The sequence below is a fragment of the Mastigoproctus giganteus genome, chromosome 10 (assembly GCF_048544385.1).
Source record: "Mastigoproctus giganteus isolate SK-2022 chromosome 10, ASM4854438v1, whole genome shotgun sequence".
Taxonomy (NCBI): Eukaryota; Metazoa; Arthropoda; class Arachnida; order Uropygi; family Thelyphonidae; genus Mastigoproctus; species Mastigoproctus giganteus.
Genome location: NC_143584.1, coordinates 90363022 through 90381895, shown reverse-complemented (window position 1 = coordinate 90381895; position 18874 = coordinate 90363022).

Sequence of the window (18874 nt, the reverse complement as noted above, 5' to 3'; positions counted from 1 at the left end):
CCAAAGAAATATACAATTGGTTCTCACATTCACCTGTTGAACAGGCTAAATATAAGAAGCTTTATAGATTATTGAAATTACAATTGTCCGAATTCTGTAGTAATGTTGTTAACTAGAGAATCATTTTGAAATTGTCAGAAGAAATGCTATTATACAGCTGAAATATTATATCAAATGTTTTAATTGAAATTTATTGTTTCTTTTATTTTTTAACCAATTCTTGGAGAAGTAAAAATGGCAAAATAAGAAATTTGAAGCTGAAGTAAATGGCCCTTCAAAGTTGCCAAATGACTTGGTACATTGAGGGTTTAGTGTCAAACAACTAACTACAAAATTGCATTTTTTTTTTTTTTTTAGATAACTTTAGTTTTACTTTGTACAAATAACAATGCATATCATGTCATAGACTTGTATCTCTCTAGTACTTTAGAAGTTAACTTGGGCTGTAAGCACATTTCCAGTAAATCAAGAAAATGTGAAATGACTTTTTCTTGGTTAATTACAAAAATGTAAACTACAAAATGATTTTGTAGTTAATGATTTTTGACACTAAACCCTCGATTTAATTAATTCTATGTGCTCAAAAGTTATTATTCCAGGAACAAAAATCACCACTGTTACTGTATTTGGAAATAATTTAGCTACAGAGCCACACTTTGCTATGAATTCAAAAAGGTAATGTGCGATTACAAACTTTCAAGTGAAGACAAAAAAAAAATATTTGCGTTAGTTGCGCAAAGTTCTCTCTGAACTCATAAAACACTGTTAATGTTTGCCAAAAACGTTACAGTCAATGTTAAGTTTAAGTGCACGTCTAAATTCTGTAAAGCAAGATATGGAAAAATGTTCCACAGCTTACAAGCATTGATTTTCAATGGAAAAAATTACATCATGTTACATGGATTGAAACCTCTGAAACAACACAGCTTTGGGCAGAAATCACAAACTACAGGTGAAAACCCATTTGAAGATCCTTCTCAATTTGCTTTAACAGTACTTTCATTGCTTCATTCTAATGCTGATGTAGAAAGTTTATTCCAATCATATGAATGTTGTACAGTCAAAGTTATGTAACAGAATGAAAATAAGAACCTTTAACTCAATCTTGGCTGTAAAATATCGATTGCGATGACATGGAAAATGTCACAATTATGAGTTGCTTGCAAATGTTTTACAGAAAATTAGTACATCTGATATGTATGAAAGTGGTATTAAAGCGGGAACTTCAGGAACTGCTGAATAGCAAATGAACAGTGATGATGATGATGATTTCATTTTTGACGGTGTTGATAATTGGTATGTCATATTTTTAAATAAAATAAGTTGTTTAGATACATTTTTATTTTCTTATTAACAAATATCAAACAATTTTTAATTGTATTCTATATTAATTTTTCCGTTTTTCTCTTTATTGAAATTTAAAAAGTAAGTATTCTTTAATTCACTAAACTAGATGTTATTTCAAAACTTGGCAAGGATGTCCATTTTGTTAAAATAACTTTGTTTCAAAATATCAAGAATTGATTTTATTATGATTAAATAATTTAAATAGGAATTGAAATTTGTTCTGCACTACTCTATGCTTTTAGAATTTTATTTTTAATTTAAAGAGAAATCTTGATATATGTATTTTATAAACTTCGACAGTGGTTTTTATCACTTTATATAGTGCCATTGTAATTTTATCTCCTTTTTGAAGATCATCTAGCATGATTTTCAAATCTCAAATGGCAACACTGATTATGACCAAAGTAGTCAATATGCCAAAAACAATTAACCATCTAATATTTCCCATGGGATTTGCCCAAATGACAGTGACTACACCAGTCTTTGGAAATCATTAGTAAAACAGTGATAATCAGCGGATTTTTTCCCCCATTACTTTATTAAGGGAGGAAGTAAACCAGAATGATAATTCTACAATAGAGATTAGGCTTCCTTCTTAGGAATTGGCTAGATATGGACAAATTTACATGCAGCAGGAAAACAATGAAGTAAGTGCCAAAAACATAAATCAGAATTGGCTCCTATGACCACTCGGGCATAGGATTAAAGAATGATCAAGAAGTGATGCAAGGACCTGGACTAATATCAATATTATTCAGGATTCTTCTAATCCTTCTGCCAGAATCTAAAGGTGATATTAAGCAAGATGTGTTTGTTGTCAGAGGAGGAGATTTCCAAAAGTAATCAGTATACTGTAAGAATTGGAAGAAAAGTAAAATGCCAGTAAATCAGCTTTATCTTTAGACAAAGTTGCATGGAACCAAGATAGCCTGGCTATCTTGGTATCCAAGATATCATGTGAAAAAGTGGCAAGTTTTCAGAATGGTCTGACTTTATTAATAATTTGTATGTAATTTCATGCATTTGTGTAGGAAGAAGAAGACTTATTTTCAACATGAGGAGGTTATATCACACTTTACTGCTGCCGACAGAGACCACACCTTATTAAAGTATATTTTCATGGATTATCAATTTAATCCTTGCCATTGTTAGCTGCTCTTGAACTCTAATTTTATAACTTGAGAACTAACATTTTACAATTTGAGATCAAAATTTGTCCACTCTTTATGCATTAACACAGAATGAATGTACCGTTAACATTTTACCATAATTTAACAAAAGGTTTTTGTATTTATTTCTTAACTTTTGAGTACCAGTATTCTGGTGTCATACTAACTGTGCTATACAGCTGGACAATGGTAACAAATTGAAGTAATAAACAGATTTACCAAGGAAAATGACTTCACTGTTATCAAAGTTAGGGTGCAGAAAGTCAAGATTTGAGCAAATATAGTCAAATAAATAACTAAATAAAAATAAATTTTGTAGTGAGGTGTAGTTATGAGGGTTATAAAGACAGCATATGAATTTGGCAAAGTGAGATAAGGGGATTTTAAATCAGAGGAAGTTAAAAGGGGGAGCAAGTCTAAATCAGGAATTACTGGCAAGAAATATCAGAGCAGATATATGCACAAATGCAAGTTATCACAAAGTTCTTAGTATTGCATAAATTAGCAGTAGTTAAGTAAATCAGTAAATATCTACTTTAAAGACCAGTCTTCTTTCCGCTGTAAGACTATTGTCTTAAAACATATGAATTGGTTTTCATTCGATTTTTCTTTTAGTCTGGCTCAGCTAGCAACACCCTGACAGACATTAAGTGCTTCACTGTCTCTTAGTTCCATTGTAATGTTCCTCATCATTTTTAACTACTGTCCAATTCAGATTGGAATAATTATTGGTGAAACTAATCTCTCATCTGTCAAAAGTGATGACCTAAATGTGATAAAAGTTATGGAAACTTTCATAGGCTTTAGTTTTTTATTAGAGTTTACTGTAATAAACAGAGAAGATCCCCATTTATATGAAGCTAAATTGAGAGGCTATACAAATAAAAATTCTAAGAAAAATGTATTAAAAAACCAAATGTTTGATGCTACTTTTTAAGAAAGCCAGTCAGGCTGAGCAGATTATCCATACCACTTGATGTGATGCATAAAAATTCTTCTCTGGTGGGAGTGTAAAAATTGTTTCTATTACATAAATTTTTATTTGTAATAATTTAAGTGATGAATAATAATTTGTTATATAGCTTTTCTTCCCCACTAAAAGTGAAATTTTTATGCATATTAGTATGGGTGATATACAGAAGTGAAATGCAGGGCTGGATTTATTGAAAAAAGTTGCTTCAGGGCCGGAAAGTCACAGGGTTTCTTGCACCAACAAAATTCCTGTTGGTTCATGGGTCTCTGAGACCTTGTTTTTGGGACTCTTAAAAAATGTGTGCCAGTGCCACAGACTATAGAAATCTGGCTTTGGTGATATGGGTGAAATTTACTTCTTTGCTTCATTTGTAATGTTTTATATAAGCAGAATCGTTTATTGTAATCATATAATAGTTTTGTATCTTGCATATAAATAGTAAATGTGTAAATTTCTTTTCTTGAAATAAGGAAGGGATTAAAGTGAAAAAATCTGCAGTAAAAAATTCCAATTATTGGAATTATACTGCATATTAGTTAACCAACTGGCCAAACTAATTTCAAAAGTAATATAAGAAATACAGTACAATTAAGAGTAATGTGAACCCACATTTATCCAAGGCACATTCTGGTTTAAATACTATTAAAAAAATAGTACTAAATAGAAAAGTTGGAATGTCATGAATTGATATTTGTTAACAATCAACAGATGATTTATACTATTTTACAAAAGCCTACTTTAAGTGTGATGACAATCAGACCTAAAGAACTGCCAATTATGTGCCATCTGCATGCTCACAACCAATGAAGGAAGGTCCAGTATCTCTGTGCAGGAAACTTCATGGCTTTGGGGAGGGGGGAGCATTCCAAAACTGGCAATGTTCTAGAATCTAGATAGTCAGAAATCTTTTTACATTTCACTAATCATGCACTCTTTGTTACCAGGAGCAAGTGATTAGCTGGGAGTTTTTCAATCAGGGTTCTTGTTAGCATTGTCCAAGTGTTCTGCAAAATATTCCTTCAAAAATTAAACTACATTTTCATATTTTGACACGTTAAAATAAAAAGAAAATGCACTCCACAATGTGTGGAGAAAATTTAGTGAGACAATTGACAATACACATGAAAAATTTAGCATGTTTAATTATAGAAACTGACTTAAATACATACAAAATTTATCACAAGAAAACTTTTCCATATTACAGATGTTCCCCCACTGGGATAGACAATTTCAACAAGTCCGTTCTATATCTCATTCTAAATTGAATTATATATAGTTCTTTACAACATCCAATTTGATTATCCAGCTACCTCCTAGGCTAGTCTAATTTATCACAGTTAGGATTTCAGAATGCCTTTCTCCCTACTTTTGGATTATTTCCTCGACTAGGAATAATAATACGAAACAGTACTTACAATAACTTTCATTTCTCCGAGTTTTTGGACCAGCTCCTTGATCTTCTGGCACTTTCTTTAATAGCTTCCACATCAGATTCCTCGTTATTATCCAAGATTCTCCTCTACCAAACTCACTTTAATGTGGCCTATTCATACTAAACGGCCATTTACTGTAAATTTATCTACTCTCTTTGAACTATTAGTTAAATATCTGCACTTAACTACAACTTCCAAACACGACTTCTCTCGACTACTAACTTACTTGCCGCTTCCCAACTTGCTAACTCCGAAAAACTCTGTGCCCTTACTCCGGCAAACCCTCGCGCTCATACTCCGACCAAAACTCTCATGCTTTTTCACCACCGAACCAGTCCTTATACAGGGTGATTCACTATCAGTGTGACAAACTTGCAGTAGGTGTAGGGGGCACAAAGACGAATCAGAATCACATAGCATTGCAGGGTCCAAAATGCCTTCGTCATGCGGTAGAGGACGTTGAACGGGAGGTCGCGTAAATAGCGATCCCGCTGGAAGTCAGCATTTGCGAACCGTTTCTGTTGAAGAAACCAAGTAGCAAAAGTCCTCCGGAGTGGATAATCCGCAGGCTTCAATGATTGGATGCGTTGCAGATGGTATGAACTCATTTGGTTTGTTGACAGTATCCTCCATACAGTGGATTGGGAAATACCCAATTGTTGGCCTATCGCTCGAGTACTCATACTTGGATTGCCTTCTGCAAGGCGTAGGGCATTCTCCTCATTGTCTGGTGTCCTCGTTCACTTTAGATTCATGGTACCTCTTGTGAAACAACCAGTCTCACGTAACTTTCTGTGCACACATGCGAAAATCGTATGATGAGGAGCACACCTGTGCGTGAAACATTCCTGGTACAAGCGCAGAGCGGCGTGCCCGTTACAGTCCGCAGCTCCATACGTGAGGTGCATGTCACCCAGTTCAACATTTGAATACTCGTCCATCATACTGCCTCGGGAACCGGTTCGCAAATGCTGACTTCCAGCGGGATCGCTGTTCGCGCGACCTCCCATTCAATGTCCTCTACCGCATGACGAAGGCATTTCGGACACTGCAATGCTATGTGATTCCGATTTGTCTTTGTGCCCACTACACCTGCAAGTTTGTCGCACTGGTAGTGAATCACCCTGTATATACGAACCTTTACCTAAATTTCCCTGAATTTCCACCTGACCTTCCCTCAGTAAATGTTCACCGTACTTCTGAGAAATATTGTCTCGCCCTTAGATATTTTCCTAGTGACTTATTCCTAATCCTATTACAACTGTTCGTTGCGTGTATAATTGTTGTTCACTGAAATTTTCTAATTATACCGAATGTTCCCATGTTAATTTCATCCATATACTTTATTATATTTATTTATTTATTTATTTATAAATAATTTTTTTTTTTTTTTTTTTTTTAAATAAGCTTACAGAGGATTGCCAAGATGAATGATTTAACTGAATTTGAATGTGGCATTGGTATGAGTAATTCTGAAATTACCACTTTGTTGGGATTTTCATGTATGGCTGTGTTTCGGGTGAATCGAGATTGGTCTGGTAATCAAATAATATTCAACCAATGGCAATTCTGTGGTTGCAAGCAGTTTGTTGATGTGAGAAACAAATGAAGGCTGACAAGACTTGTGCAGGGTAACAGTATCGCTACAGTCAATGAGTTAAACAGCAACCCACTACAATGGTGGTAATAAAAGAGGCATTTCAGAATGCAAAACTCATCATTCATACCTTGCATGAATGAGCTAATGCAGCTAACGAACCAAACTGGGTTCTCCTTCTCTCAGCAAAAAAAAAAAAAAAAAAAAAACCTGAGAAGTTATGGTTATAATGCTTAGGAACACCAACACTAGACAGTGTAAAACATTGCCTGGTCTGATTAATTCTGATTTCTGATGTTTTATGCTGATGGGAGAACAGAGTATGACAGAATCAGCATCAGTTTATGGACCCATTCTGCCTGTGTCAATAATGCAACATTAGTGGTGTGGGGAGTGTTTTCATTATATAAATTGGGCCTTTGGGATAATATGTGACATCCAAACTTTGGATATCACACATTATCTGGAAATTGTTTCAGACCAGGCATATCCCTTCATGGCTGCACTGTATCCATTTGCATTTGAATTCTTCCAACAGGATAATGTGCTATATTACAAAGCCAGCATTGTACAAAAATTTTACTAGACACATGGGAGTGAAGTTGGCCTCCCCAGTCACCAGATCTCAATCCGATTGAGCACCTGTGGGATGAGGCAGAACAAGGTCTTCAAGAGTAGAGATCTGCAACTATCCAATTTACATCAACTCTGGGAAGTAGTTGGGTCAACATATACCAGAATCTCTATGGCATACTTTTGATACCTCACCGAGTCCGTCTTGGTGAACCTGGGCTGTTCTGAGGACTAAAGGAAGCCCTACCCACTATTATGTAGGAGTACAAGTATAAAATGGCCTAATTGAAATAGATACGTAATATCTATTTATAGTAGATATATTACTGTTTGTTTGTTGTTTGGTTTTTAGGAGCATTAGCAACTAAGGCCATATTGCTCCGTGATATACGGTGGTCATTCCCTGACCTTTCCACATCCTCCGTATTTGGCGGGCACAGGCTCGAATACCGGTCTAATCAAGAAGCGTGTGCTAGGCACTGCTGCTCCTGCCCAGCTGGCTATGGAGGCGCAATCCCATCGGCATTGAGCATACTCAAACCGTTCAAGGCTTTATATACCTCTAATGTAGACACTGTAATTTGCGAAAATTAAGCCTTTCTTCATAAGAGCAACCCTTTGTTCCATTCACTAATCTTGTTGCCCTTCTCTGTACTCGTTCCAGCAGCTCTACATCCTTGAAATTAGGCCTCCAGACCTGTATACAGTACTCAAGGTGTGGCCTGACCATTGCCTTATACAAGGGAATAATCACCTCCTTATCCCTGCTAGAAAAAGTCCTGTATATCATTGACAAGACACCATGAGCTACTCTTGCAGCCCGTCTGCACTGCTCAGAAAGCTTCATATCTGCCTGCACAATTACCCCCAGGTCCTTTTCATTTTCTACCACTGTCAGTGTAGTACCACAGAGTTGATATATTTCTCTGGGGTTGCTGTTTCCCATATGTAGTACTTTACATTTATTAAACTTCATTTGCCATCTCTCAGCCCACTTGCTCAAGCTTTCCAGATCCTGTTGCAGCAGCATAGGGTAAGTAGTGTCCTTAACAACCCTGCCAATCTTTGTATCGTCTGAAAACTTGGACATTAAGCTTGATATACCGTCATCAATATCATTTATAAATACAGAAAAAAATGGACCCAACACTGAACCCTGAGGGACTCCACTAATAACATTAGTCCACGATGAGCAGTGTCCATTGATTACCACTCTCTGTCTCCTCCACCTCAACCATCCCTTTATCCATAGCAGCAATTTGCCTCCAATGCCACTGCTCCAATTTGTGTAGCCGTTTTCCATGTGCAACAGCATCAAAAGCCTTTCTAAGATCCAAATATATAATAGGAATATCAAAGTTATTCCCTGCATCCATTTCTTTTGTGACTGCATAATAGTATCAAATCAGATTGGTTAGGCAAGACTTTCCCTTAACAAAACCATGCTGTGTCCGAGCTATAAACTGAAGTCTTGTCTAGATGATCCTGTAGTGCTTCTTTAACCAGTGCCTCCATTAATTTTCCTGGAACAGAAGTTAAACTCACAGGTATATAATTACTTGTGTCAGTCTTTGATCCTCCTTCGTGAATTGGGGTCACATTTGCACATCTCCAGTCTATGGGTACCTCCCCTGAGTCCAAAGAAGCTCTCGTAATTATTGCTAAGGGTTTGCTTACTTCCTTTGCTGCCTCCTTTAATATAACTGGATAGATCCCATCCACCTCATGTGCCTTTTTTATGTTTATCCTCCACTTTCCTCTTAGTTATTATAAAATCATCTAGCTCACTGCCAGAGTTTACTTCACCTCTGGCATTCCCCTTCCTGAATAACTCGTGTGAATGTAGATGCAAAACACTCGTTCAGTTTGTTAGCCACCTGGGCAGGATCCTCAACTGTTGAACCATCAATATCCAGTGGACCAATCTGATTCATCCCTTTCCTTCTAGAGTTTACATAGGTAAAGAACTCTTTTCTGTTTTTCTTTGCATCCTTTGCCAAGGATTTCTCATAATCTGCCTTTGCCTGCCTAATCTCCTTTGCGAATTAGTTACAGACCAGCTTATATCTATCATAGGCTTCCATGTCACCCATTAATTTATGTGTATCCCATGCATTTTTCTTCTCTGCAATATGTCTAATTAGTTCATCTGACATCCATTTAGACCAAAACCTTGAACAATATTCCTTAGTTGATACATAAAGCCTAGTAGCTTCCAAAATAAGTTCTTTGAATGCTTCCCATTTTGAATTCGCTGTTGGTAACATCATCAGTTGATCCCACTGTATACAATTTAAATACAGTCTCAGACCATCGTAGTCGCCTTTATGAAACAAAAACCCTTCACTTTACCCCTGATGGTAGTTTCCTCTTTGAGTAAATCCCACTTCAGCACACTGTGATCACTGCCACCTAGTGGTTCCTTTATCTGCAGATTCTTAATGCATGAAGAATCACTACTGATAATCAGATCAAGAGTATTACTCCCTCTGGTTGCCTCCCAAACTTTCTGATGTAGAAAACAATCATCCAATAAATCCACAAAAGCCTTGCTAGTGTGTGAGTGACCAACCCACAAATTCCAGTCAATATCTGGGAAATTAAAATCCCCCATTATAAGACTCTCTGATTTACTGGCCCACTCTATTTCCCTGTACAGTTTCTTATTATACTCATCAGTCATTAGGCCTATAGCACACTCCTCATAATTTTGATCTCTGAATGCTTATGTCACACCAAACTGACCCAACACTACACTGTCCAGCGATGTCGACTGGCTTCATTTCCTTGGATTTTATGTGTTTCTTAACTAATAGCAAAACCCATCCTCCCTTCCTATCATGTCTATCCTTTCTGTACACACTGTACTCCCCAAATTCCAGTTCTGCATTCCTTATATCTGTGTGACACCACGTCTCTGATATCTCAACAATATCTGCCTTTGATGTTTTGAGCAATACCTAAAATTCATCAAATTTATTTACCAAACTCCTAGCATTGGTGTATATGCAAGTATACATGCACCGGTTCCTATTCTTAGCTACCCTAACACAACCCATGTGTTTACTTGTACCGCAATGGCTCCCAGCGGTCTCTGAAATATCCTGCATCTTGCTTTCTAGGCTGCTGCTCATTCCAATAGAAGCAGTGCAAGAATCACTTTCACCTCTTCCAGTGGCTACTGTTAATCTATTAGTCCTTGTATCCCTCCAAGCTAGCAGTTTTCCGACCCACCTAACACTGCCTCGATAGTATCAGCAAATATTTTGCACCCTTTCTATTTAAGTGTATCCCATCCATGTAGAAGCAGTCTCTCCTGTTAACAAGTACAGACCAGGATGAAAAAAATTCTACCCCTTGAGCCTTGCACAATCTTTCCAGGGCCAAATTGATCAACAAGGCTCTCATCATATACTCCCTCCTATCGTGTCTGAGCAGAATTGCAGACACTTTCAAATTCAACCCTAATTCATGGCTTTTTTTCAACAGTGACCTGTACTTGTTAAGTAATTCTGCCTAGTTCCTGTGGGACCAGCACATTCTGCCTTGGGGATTGCCGCTGTGTTGCATGATGATCAAGTGCAAGCTCTGGCATTGATGTGGGCAGCTGAGAGCCTGATGGGCCCTCAATTTAGATCCTTCAAGGGCATCCACCCTGTCCTTCAAGCTCCCATATAGGCCAATAACAACACTGAGTTTTCGCCTGATTTCCTTACACTCCTTACATCGCGCACACACAAAGACATCCCCGATGGCAATATCATGTCCCGTACATGATTGCTCCACAAACATCAAGCAAGCAGTGCATTTTAAAAGGCTGTGATTCAGAGGGAAACTGCCCCCCCCCCCGTTCTCACCTGAGACACAGCACTCCCATTAGCTTGAGCCTTTTGCTTTGCTACTCTGGTCTGAGTCATGATTTCGATTTAATTTCAATAAAATTTCAATTTTAGTACAAAATTATAATCCTAAAAACTTTTATCCCAACACAGTTATAACATTATATATCTATATGTATTTTTCAGTATCGAGTTTTATCTACGAGTTCCGTTTATATAACTTCCGTATCAAGTTATGTATTAATTAATTATGTTACGTTTGTAATCTAAGTCGTTATATGTATTTAGTTAAAAAGTACAATTTAATTGACAATGAAGTTTTAACAAGATTAATAATAGATTTTACTGATTGATTAACAATATTATATTATATACTATACTAACAATTTCTAGTTCGGGATATAACGTATCGTATAACAATGGCGACAAGTTACGAAGTAAAATTACTGACACTTAAGTATTAACTTCCAAATCTCGCTGTCTCAATTCAGAATAAACTAAGGATCCTGACTAGATCTATAAGCTACTTATAGAAAATAATTAGATATAATAATTGGTCAAGAAAGCTGCTAAATATGGCTAAAAAACTTCTCGTTCAGCTGAGATGCAACTTGTAACACGTCGATTTGATACCTTTACCGATACTAAGTAATACCCACAAAATCTCTATCTAAGTTAAACTTTAAACTAAGTATCCTAACTAGGAATATAAAGCTACAGTAGAAAATAAGTTAATATGCCAATTTAAGCTAATAAACCAGAAAAAACTTCTCTATTCCAGGAGCAATAAAAAACTTTGCCTGAACAAGGCTACCCTCGTTCTCACGTAACAACAACTCTCAGGACTGATTTTCATGAAATTTATATTTGGACCTTTTGGAAAGATTTGTTGAGCATTTCAAATATCATTAAAATCAGACACATAGAAATGCTACAATTATTATTTCTTCGTCCGTCCATCTGCGTATAATAACTCTTCCCAGTGGATGCATTTTAAGGAAATTTTATATTTTTCGGTCTGTAAGAAAGATTTGTCGACCCTTTCTAAGTTTCATTAAAATCACACTTACAGAATTCTAGAAATTATTATTATTTCTTTTTTTTTATTATACAGGGTTATTCAAAATGAAGTCCGGAGTTTCAAACAATTCTTGTACACACATGAGCAGACATAGGAAGAAAGAAATATTTCCAGAATACAAGTATAGTAATGAAGTTTTTTTTTTTTACATATCTCATAAATGTTCAATATGAGAGCCTTTAGTGAAATCGCCCAAAATCGCACATTCTGCTTATTCACTTTCCCCGACAAATGGAAGGTCGATTCATCAGAAAAAATCACTCTGTCAGCCAAGTGGCGTTGCACAACGGTAACAGATTTACTTACATGAAACTCCAACACAGTAAAAGCTTTCTCATTAGATTCCGAAGTCTTGTCGCAGCAGAGCAGAATTGGCGTCACAGGCAAACGAACGACTGCACGGTGGTGTGCGTCCAATGCCATCTGGTGGTTAGCCGTACAGCATACCGAACATCGCGAGCGTGGGAACGAAACTTGAGATATTATGCGTTCTTTCGAGATGGCTACAAATGATTATGACACATGCGCTTTCGCAAAAAAAAAATTCTGAAACTCCGGACTTCATTTTGAATAACCCTGTACATCACACGGGCTATCCATATATTGTAGCTGAAGCACTGAACATGCAGAGAAACGAAATTTCCTCTGTTCGCGCATAAATAGTGCTTTTTGCTGTATATCGTGAATTATTAACGCTTGTTAACGTGCCTTAAATAAAATACTCTGCACACATTAAATACCCTTTTTTCTTTTTGTTTGTAATGAACTTATATTTTGCAGGAGGTGAAAACTCCGGAAATTGATTTTTGCTGAACAGCATAATTATTCGCATTTTAATCGATGGATTTTAGCTGCAGCTGAAATGCATTCTCTCAAGGGGCAGAACATGTCTGTTGAATAGACTGCCGGCAACCAACCCTTCCCTCAGGAGTTAAGTCCGCAGCGAAAATGCTTCCGAGTTTAGTCTACAAGAGTCCCTAGCCCTTTAAATTTTCGTGTACCCCACATCGCGAAAGGAGGTTTGCCTGTTGTGAGGGAAAAACGAGTCAATCCCGGTGAAGCACCTCACGACCACGGTTTGAGACCCCCAAACTCCTTGCTGAATGGAAAACCCCTGGGAGAGTTTCCATAATGGTAGCAGCTGGGATCAAACCTCGACTAGCTATTCAGCAAACCGGCAACGTTGCCACAAGGCAACCGTGGTCCCATATATGCTATCGCTTTAATTTCAGTATTTCACATCATATTTCTCACCATCGAGTGGGTAGTATGACGTGATTGCTAAACTTCCATTACATTCCACTGTTAGGTGCCACTATATATGTTTTCACATTAAAAGAAGAAAAAAAAAATTGTTTCGAGAGAGAAAGAGAGTTTCATAGAAGGGCGATCCGATTAGTGAAGGCAGTGGCATCGAAAATGGTCCCCCTTCACCCCTCCCAAACTTTATTTTCGCCCCTCACGTTGGTCCATTCCTTAAAACAGTTGTTCTTAAACCCTTTTTCGGGCCCGGAGGTAAAGAACATGTTCGGGCCCCTACTTAATAAAAATTGCAAAAAACAGGAGAGAGCCAAAGACCCCGAACCCCTAAAGGGCCTGGGCGCGGAGGCAATTGCCTTGCTTGCCTACATGGTAGCTCCGCCACTGGTTCTTAACCTTCCGCTTCTGGAAATCCTATTTTGAATGAAACAAAATCTATGCCCGTTCTACGACCCTCTTAGTGTTCTTAATGAGCATGGTCAGGAGCGCGAGTGCGGTAGCACACGCTCTTTGAGTGGACCGGTGTTCGAGCCCGTGACTGCTAAATACGATTAACAATTTGTATTGATTGATTTAATATAAACTACTGACCTGGTGGTCGTGCCAGAGTATAAACAAGAAGCTTAGGGCCATTCAGAAATCATTACCTAGTTTGTGAATGGTCCCTCAAATTTAATGTGACAGTATCATGCTGTTAATCATCGACAACAGAAAAAAAAATTAATATGAGAGTGGTGCTTGTAATAATTTTAAAGAATTTCTACGGTTATTTACGAATGATGAGACCGCCATTGCCTTACATGGTCGGCCACAGTAGCATCTGTTCACGGAAACAAAACATTCATGTTCTATTGGTTGCTGTTTTCCAGACATATTTACTGAAGTCAAAGTCGCCAATCTATAGTTGTCCATCGCTTCATTCGTACCTCCTTTGTGGGTTTGAGATATATCAGCGTTCTTCCGAACAGTGTTAGTTGTCTGATGGCACCAGGGGTTTCCCCCATCTCCGCTTCGCTCCTCCGAACATAGGGAAGAGATCGTTCCTTAATTTTATGATCTCATATCATTCGTGGTCATAACAGTCTGGAACAGGGGTGGGCAACAGCCGGCCCGCGACGATGTTGAATCCGGCCCCCTCGGTAAATGCATAAATATAGAAAATCCATACCTGACTACACTCGCCGTAAACGTTCGGTTCAATCGGGAATCGCGGCCAGTACAACAGTAACCAAGTGATTCTACGCAGCGTCAAAGAGTTATTTCCTAATTATTATTGTAGCATCGATCGAACGAAGTTCCTTTGGGTTTGACTTCTTATTGAAAAAAATAATATTGGTGCGAGATATTTTATGTTTTATGCCTTTTCTAATTATTACAATTTTTAATTTAATATAATTTATAGCCCATAAAATGAGCCAATTAAAAAAAAAAGAAAAATTGATGCCGAATGCCTTATTTTCAATGATAATTGGACATTCAGATATTTTTTATTAAATCGTTCAATCTATTCCGGCCCGCATCATGATGCGAAAATTTCATTCGGCCCGCATCATGATACGAAAATTTCATTCGGCCCGCTGACGAAAAAAGTTGCCCACCCCTGGTCTGGAACATTACGAGAATGTTCCAGACTGTTATGACCACGTAAATTTTTTTTTTTTTTTTTTTGGTATAAACGTCCACCCCTGGAGCTTCAGTAACTTTTAAAATAAACTGTTCCCCCAAGATCATTATATCACTCATTTTTCAGCGGCCTCAGTCCTTTCTATTCCACCTGTAAATGTCGTTGCAAAGCTATTCACCTCGTTTGCCACTTCTGCTAATAACCCTGGTCGGCATCAATTTCCTCCCTGAAATAATTTCAACATATTCTTGTAGGAAATATGTTCAAAAACTTAAAATATATCAGAGGCTAATGACTGAAAACCAAGAACTGTAGTTTGTTTAATCATCTTTTTCCATCCATTTTATCTGTTCATTATTTGTTTTCTAGAACATTCGAGGGCTTTCTACAACATCTAGGAATGTTCCGGAACGTTCTGGAATATTGTTACGTGCGGAAGGAAGGTCGGGACGTTTCTGGAAGGTTCTAGAACTTTGGACGGAGTTCTCAAGATACATTATGTCTATCCACAATAGTCGCACCTAAGTGGTTCTTTTGCTTTAGATTAGATTTTTTTTCTCTCATGTAAAAATAGCTTCTGAATTATACTGATATAAATTACTATTCATGGATGGACTTCGATCCAGGTAGTGGGTTGTAGGATTATGTCTCTTTAAGTGTGTGTGCTGCTTTTTGGGAGGCAATCTGTAAGTAAGATACATTCACGTTCGCACAAGATTAACAACATGTCATTGCTGGCAGACAGTTGAACCATGGCATCCTTGGAGGTTGGTGAAGATGAATGTTTCCACTGTTTGCTCATAATGATGAATCCAGAAAAGAACTAGACAAACTCTTCGAGGGAATAGGTGGAAATAGGTGAAGTGGGAGGTGTAGTTTTTTTTTTTTTTTTTTTTTGGCTGATACTGTATGAGCTTGCTTTCTTGCATCATTTTCCACTGCTAATGTCAACCCAGTATCCATCCATCATCATAATTCAGTCAAAAAATCATCAATATTCTCTCTATAAAGCTCAAATAATTGTGCGGAATATCCTTCCTGTGGAGCTTCTGAGGAGTTGTCCACATTCTCGGAAACCCTCGAACCTTAGACATAGAATAGAATCGTTAATTGCAGCAATGATAGACATACAATTAGTCCCGTCACGGCATGGTGGTGCCAGGGGTTAACAAAACATGTACAGAAACTCGTGCTTCATGGTGAAAACAGATTCATGGCTAATGTTAATTTCATTTACTATAACAATTATAGTCATAAGTCTGTTTTCAAGGAACAGCTATTTCACTTTAGCCACACTAGCAGGTTGTGTGGTTGAGATGGCGTCTTCCTTCACTTGGGTGATTGCTTTACCCATAAGTGAACTCGCTTTTCCAATATTTCATAGTCTCATATGATGGGTAATCCTCCTCATATACAGCTTTCTTCCCCTTGTGGATTTGTTTTGCTTCTTTGCCTTACACATGAGGACATTTCATAATGGATCGGACTTCAACCTTCTCGCTGCATTGATGGGCCGAGTTCAGTAACCGATGAATCTAGAAAAAACAAATAAATATATATGAGACGCGTGTTTGTCAACAAAACCCGTTGTCAAATCCCTAACTCAAACATATCTAGGTGAGGACAAATGATTAACTGCGCTTCGTGTGTGTGTAAACCATGAAAAATCAATAAATGAAAGAGTAGAATAAATAACGCCATAATAAAAGGTGTATGAACAAATATGTACACCATAACGAAATAGCAAGTGTAGAATACACCATGAATTGTCAAACTAATAGAGCAAGCTTATCTGCGAAAAGATCTAAACCTCCAGCGCACTTCCTAATTCATTTCACAAATATACATGGTCTCAATTCTAATCTCAACGATGTCCATTTCCACTTGCAGTCTGCCAAACCCCATGTACTTTTTCTGACAGAATCTCAGTTATCAGTTGATTCAACTACTGCTCATCTCAGATGCCCAAATTATTCCCTGTATGATTCCTTTCGCCTCAAAGGTGGTACTTGTGCATATGTCCGTTCTGATATTCCCTGTCAGAGACTTGGCAATTTGGAATCTCCTCTCTTTGATCTTCTCTGGCTTAAAAATCTCTCTACCTCATTGTGACAAATTCATCTGTTGTCTCTACCGTTCTCCCAACTCCACTAATCACTTGGAGTTCTTTGACTTCCTCTCTTTGCAACTTGACTTTCTCCAGTCCAACTTTCCTAACAGTGAGGTAATTTTCCTTGGTGATTTTAATGTTCACAACTCCAGCTGGCTTCCGTTTTCTAGTCACACCGACCCAACAGGTCGAGATGCTGATGCTTTTGCAATTACTAATGACCTAGCACAGATCGTTCATTTACCTACAAGAATACCGGACAATCCTAATCATACAGCCAATACGCTTGATCTTTTTCTCACAAACAACCCTTCTAAGTACACGGTTGAAGTGAGAGGTCCTTTAGGCAGCGTTCCTTCAAAATTCCACTTTCAATAGAAAATTAATTCTCCACTCCGGGAAGAAGTCTGTCAAAACCATATTTCCGCTGACAACCCTCGGATATAGTACTTTATCCGCTTTGCTATTTTCCTCTTTGATTCCTCCACGTTTAGAGCATAACCCTCCCATAATGGCTTACGCTGATGACTTGAAAATATAGGCCATATCTCATTCGGCTGAACAAGCAGTGAGAAACAATAATTATATTAGTGATTTCCTACAAATAATCTGCAATTTCCTGCTCTCCTTTGGCCTTGTCCTAAACCCACAAAAATCTGCTCATCTTTCAGATAGGCGATCTGCACCATTTCAGTTTATTCTTGTTATAGGAAATCTCATTGTTTAATAAGTTGCGGGGCGCGAAGATCTTGGAATTTACGTTGGTTCTAAAATTTTATTTAAAACATCTTCAAATTCGAAGCCAGGTTCTGAAATGTACATGGAATTTAGGAAAAACTTAATTCACGCGTGATTCATCTACAATAGTAAAATTTATTAAAACTTATTTGCACCCTGTTATATTATATGGTTCCGTAATTTGGTCAGCCTCTGAAACTAATCTTAATCTCTCTAATGAATCCCGTGTTCTTAAATAGGTTAGCGTTAAAGCCGGATTCTCTTTCATCTGATTGCGATCAGCGATGTACAAAAACCCAGAATATACTCCTATCTCCAGTTTATTAGTAATTGAGAGACTGGAGATACGAGTAATTATCCTTTAAAACTAAAAAAAATTGGCTTCAGAATCCCTCCAAAAGACATCAGATCTAAGTTTGTCCCTTGCAAAGCAGAATAATCTCTGGACAGATTTTCCTACATCCAAGTATAAACTTAGTAAAAATTACCACACTAATCGTGTTCATTCATACAGAATAAAGAATACTGTTCTAAAATTCTTTTTGATATTTTATATGGTGAAAACGTTGTGTACTTAATGGTGTGTGTGTTTATTTCTATTGCAATTTTTTTTTTTTTTTTTTTTTTAATCTGGATTGCTCTTCTATCGTGAATACTTATATATTTACGATGGTCGTAAGTTGGGTATTCATAACTCAGAGAATAACCGCATAATTTATCATCTTGTTATTTTTCGACATGCTGGTAATAAATAATTTATTATTTATAATCAATTTAGCACATAGATCAAAGAAATTGGAAAACTTTTAATTCTCACAATTGGCCATACTATAACGTAACGCGACTTTTATTGATATCGGAAGTCGGCAGTAAATGAATTTAATAGTAACAAAGGTACAGACAGATATTTTCACCTCATCAAGTAGCAAGAGGAGGACTGTTTTATGCTTAATGAATATTTCAAAAGACTATGTTGTTTCTCCTCCCCTCACCTGGCGACTAACTTTTCTCAGGTGGCACCCTAGATCCTGAATAAATTTATCAAGGCCTGCTGACTATCATTGATGTAACGAAGAATTTTGTTCCATAGATAATTTGCAACTTTCGTTTTAATTAGTCAAGTCAATCGA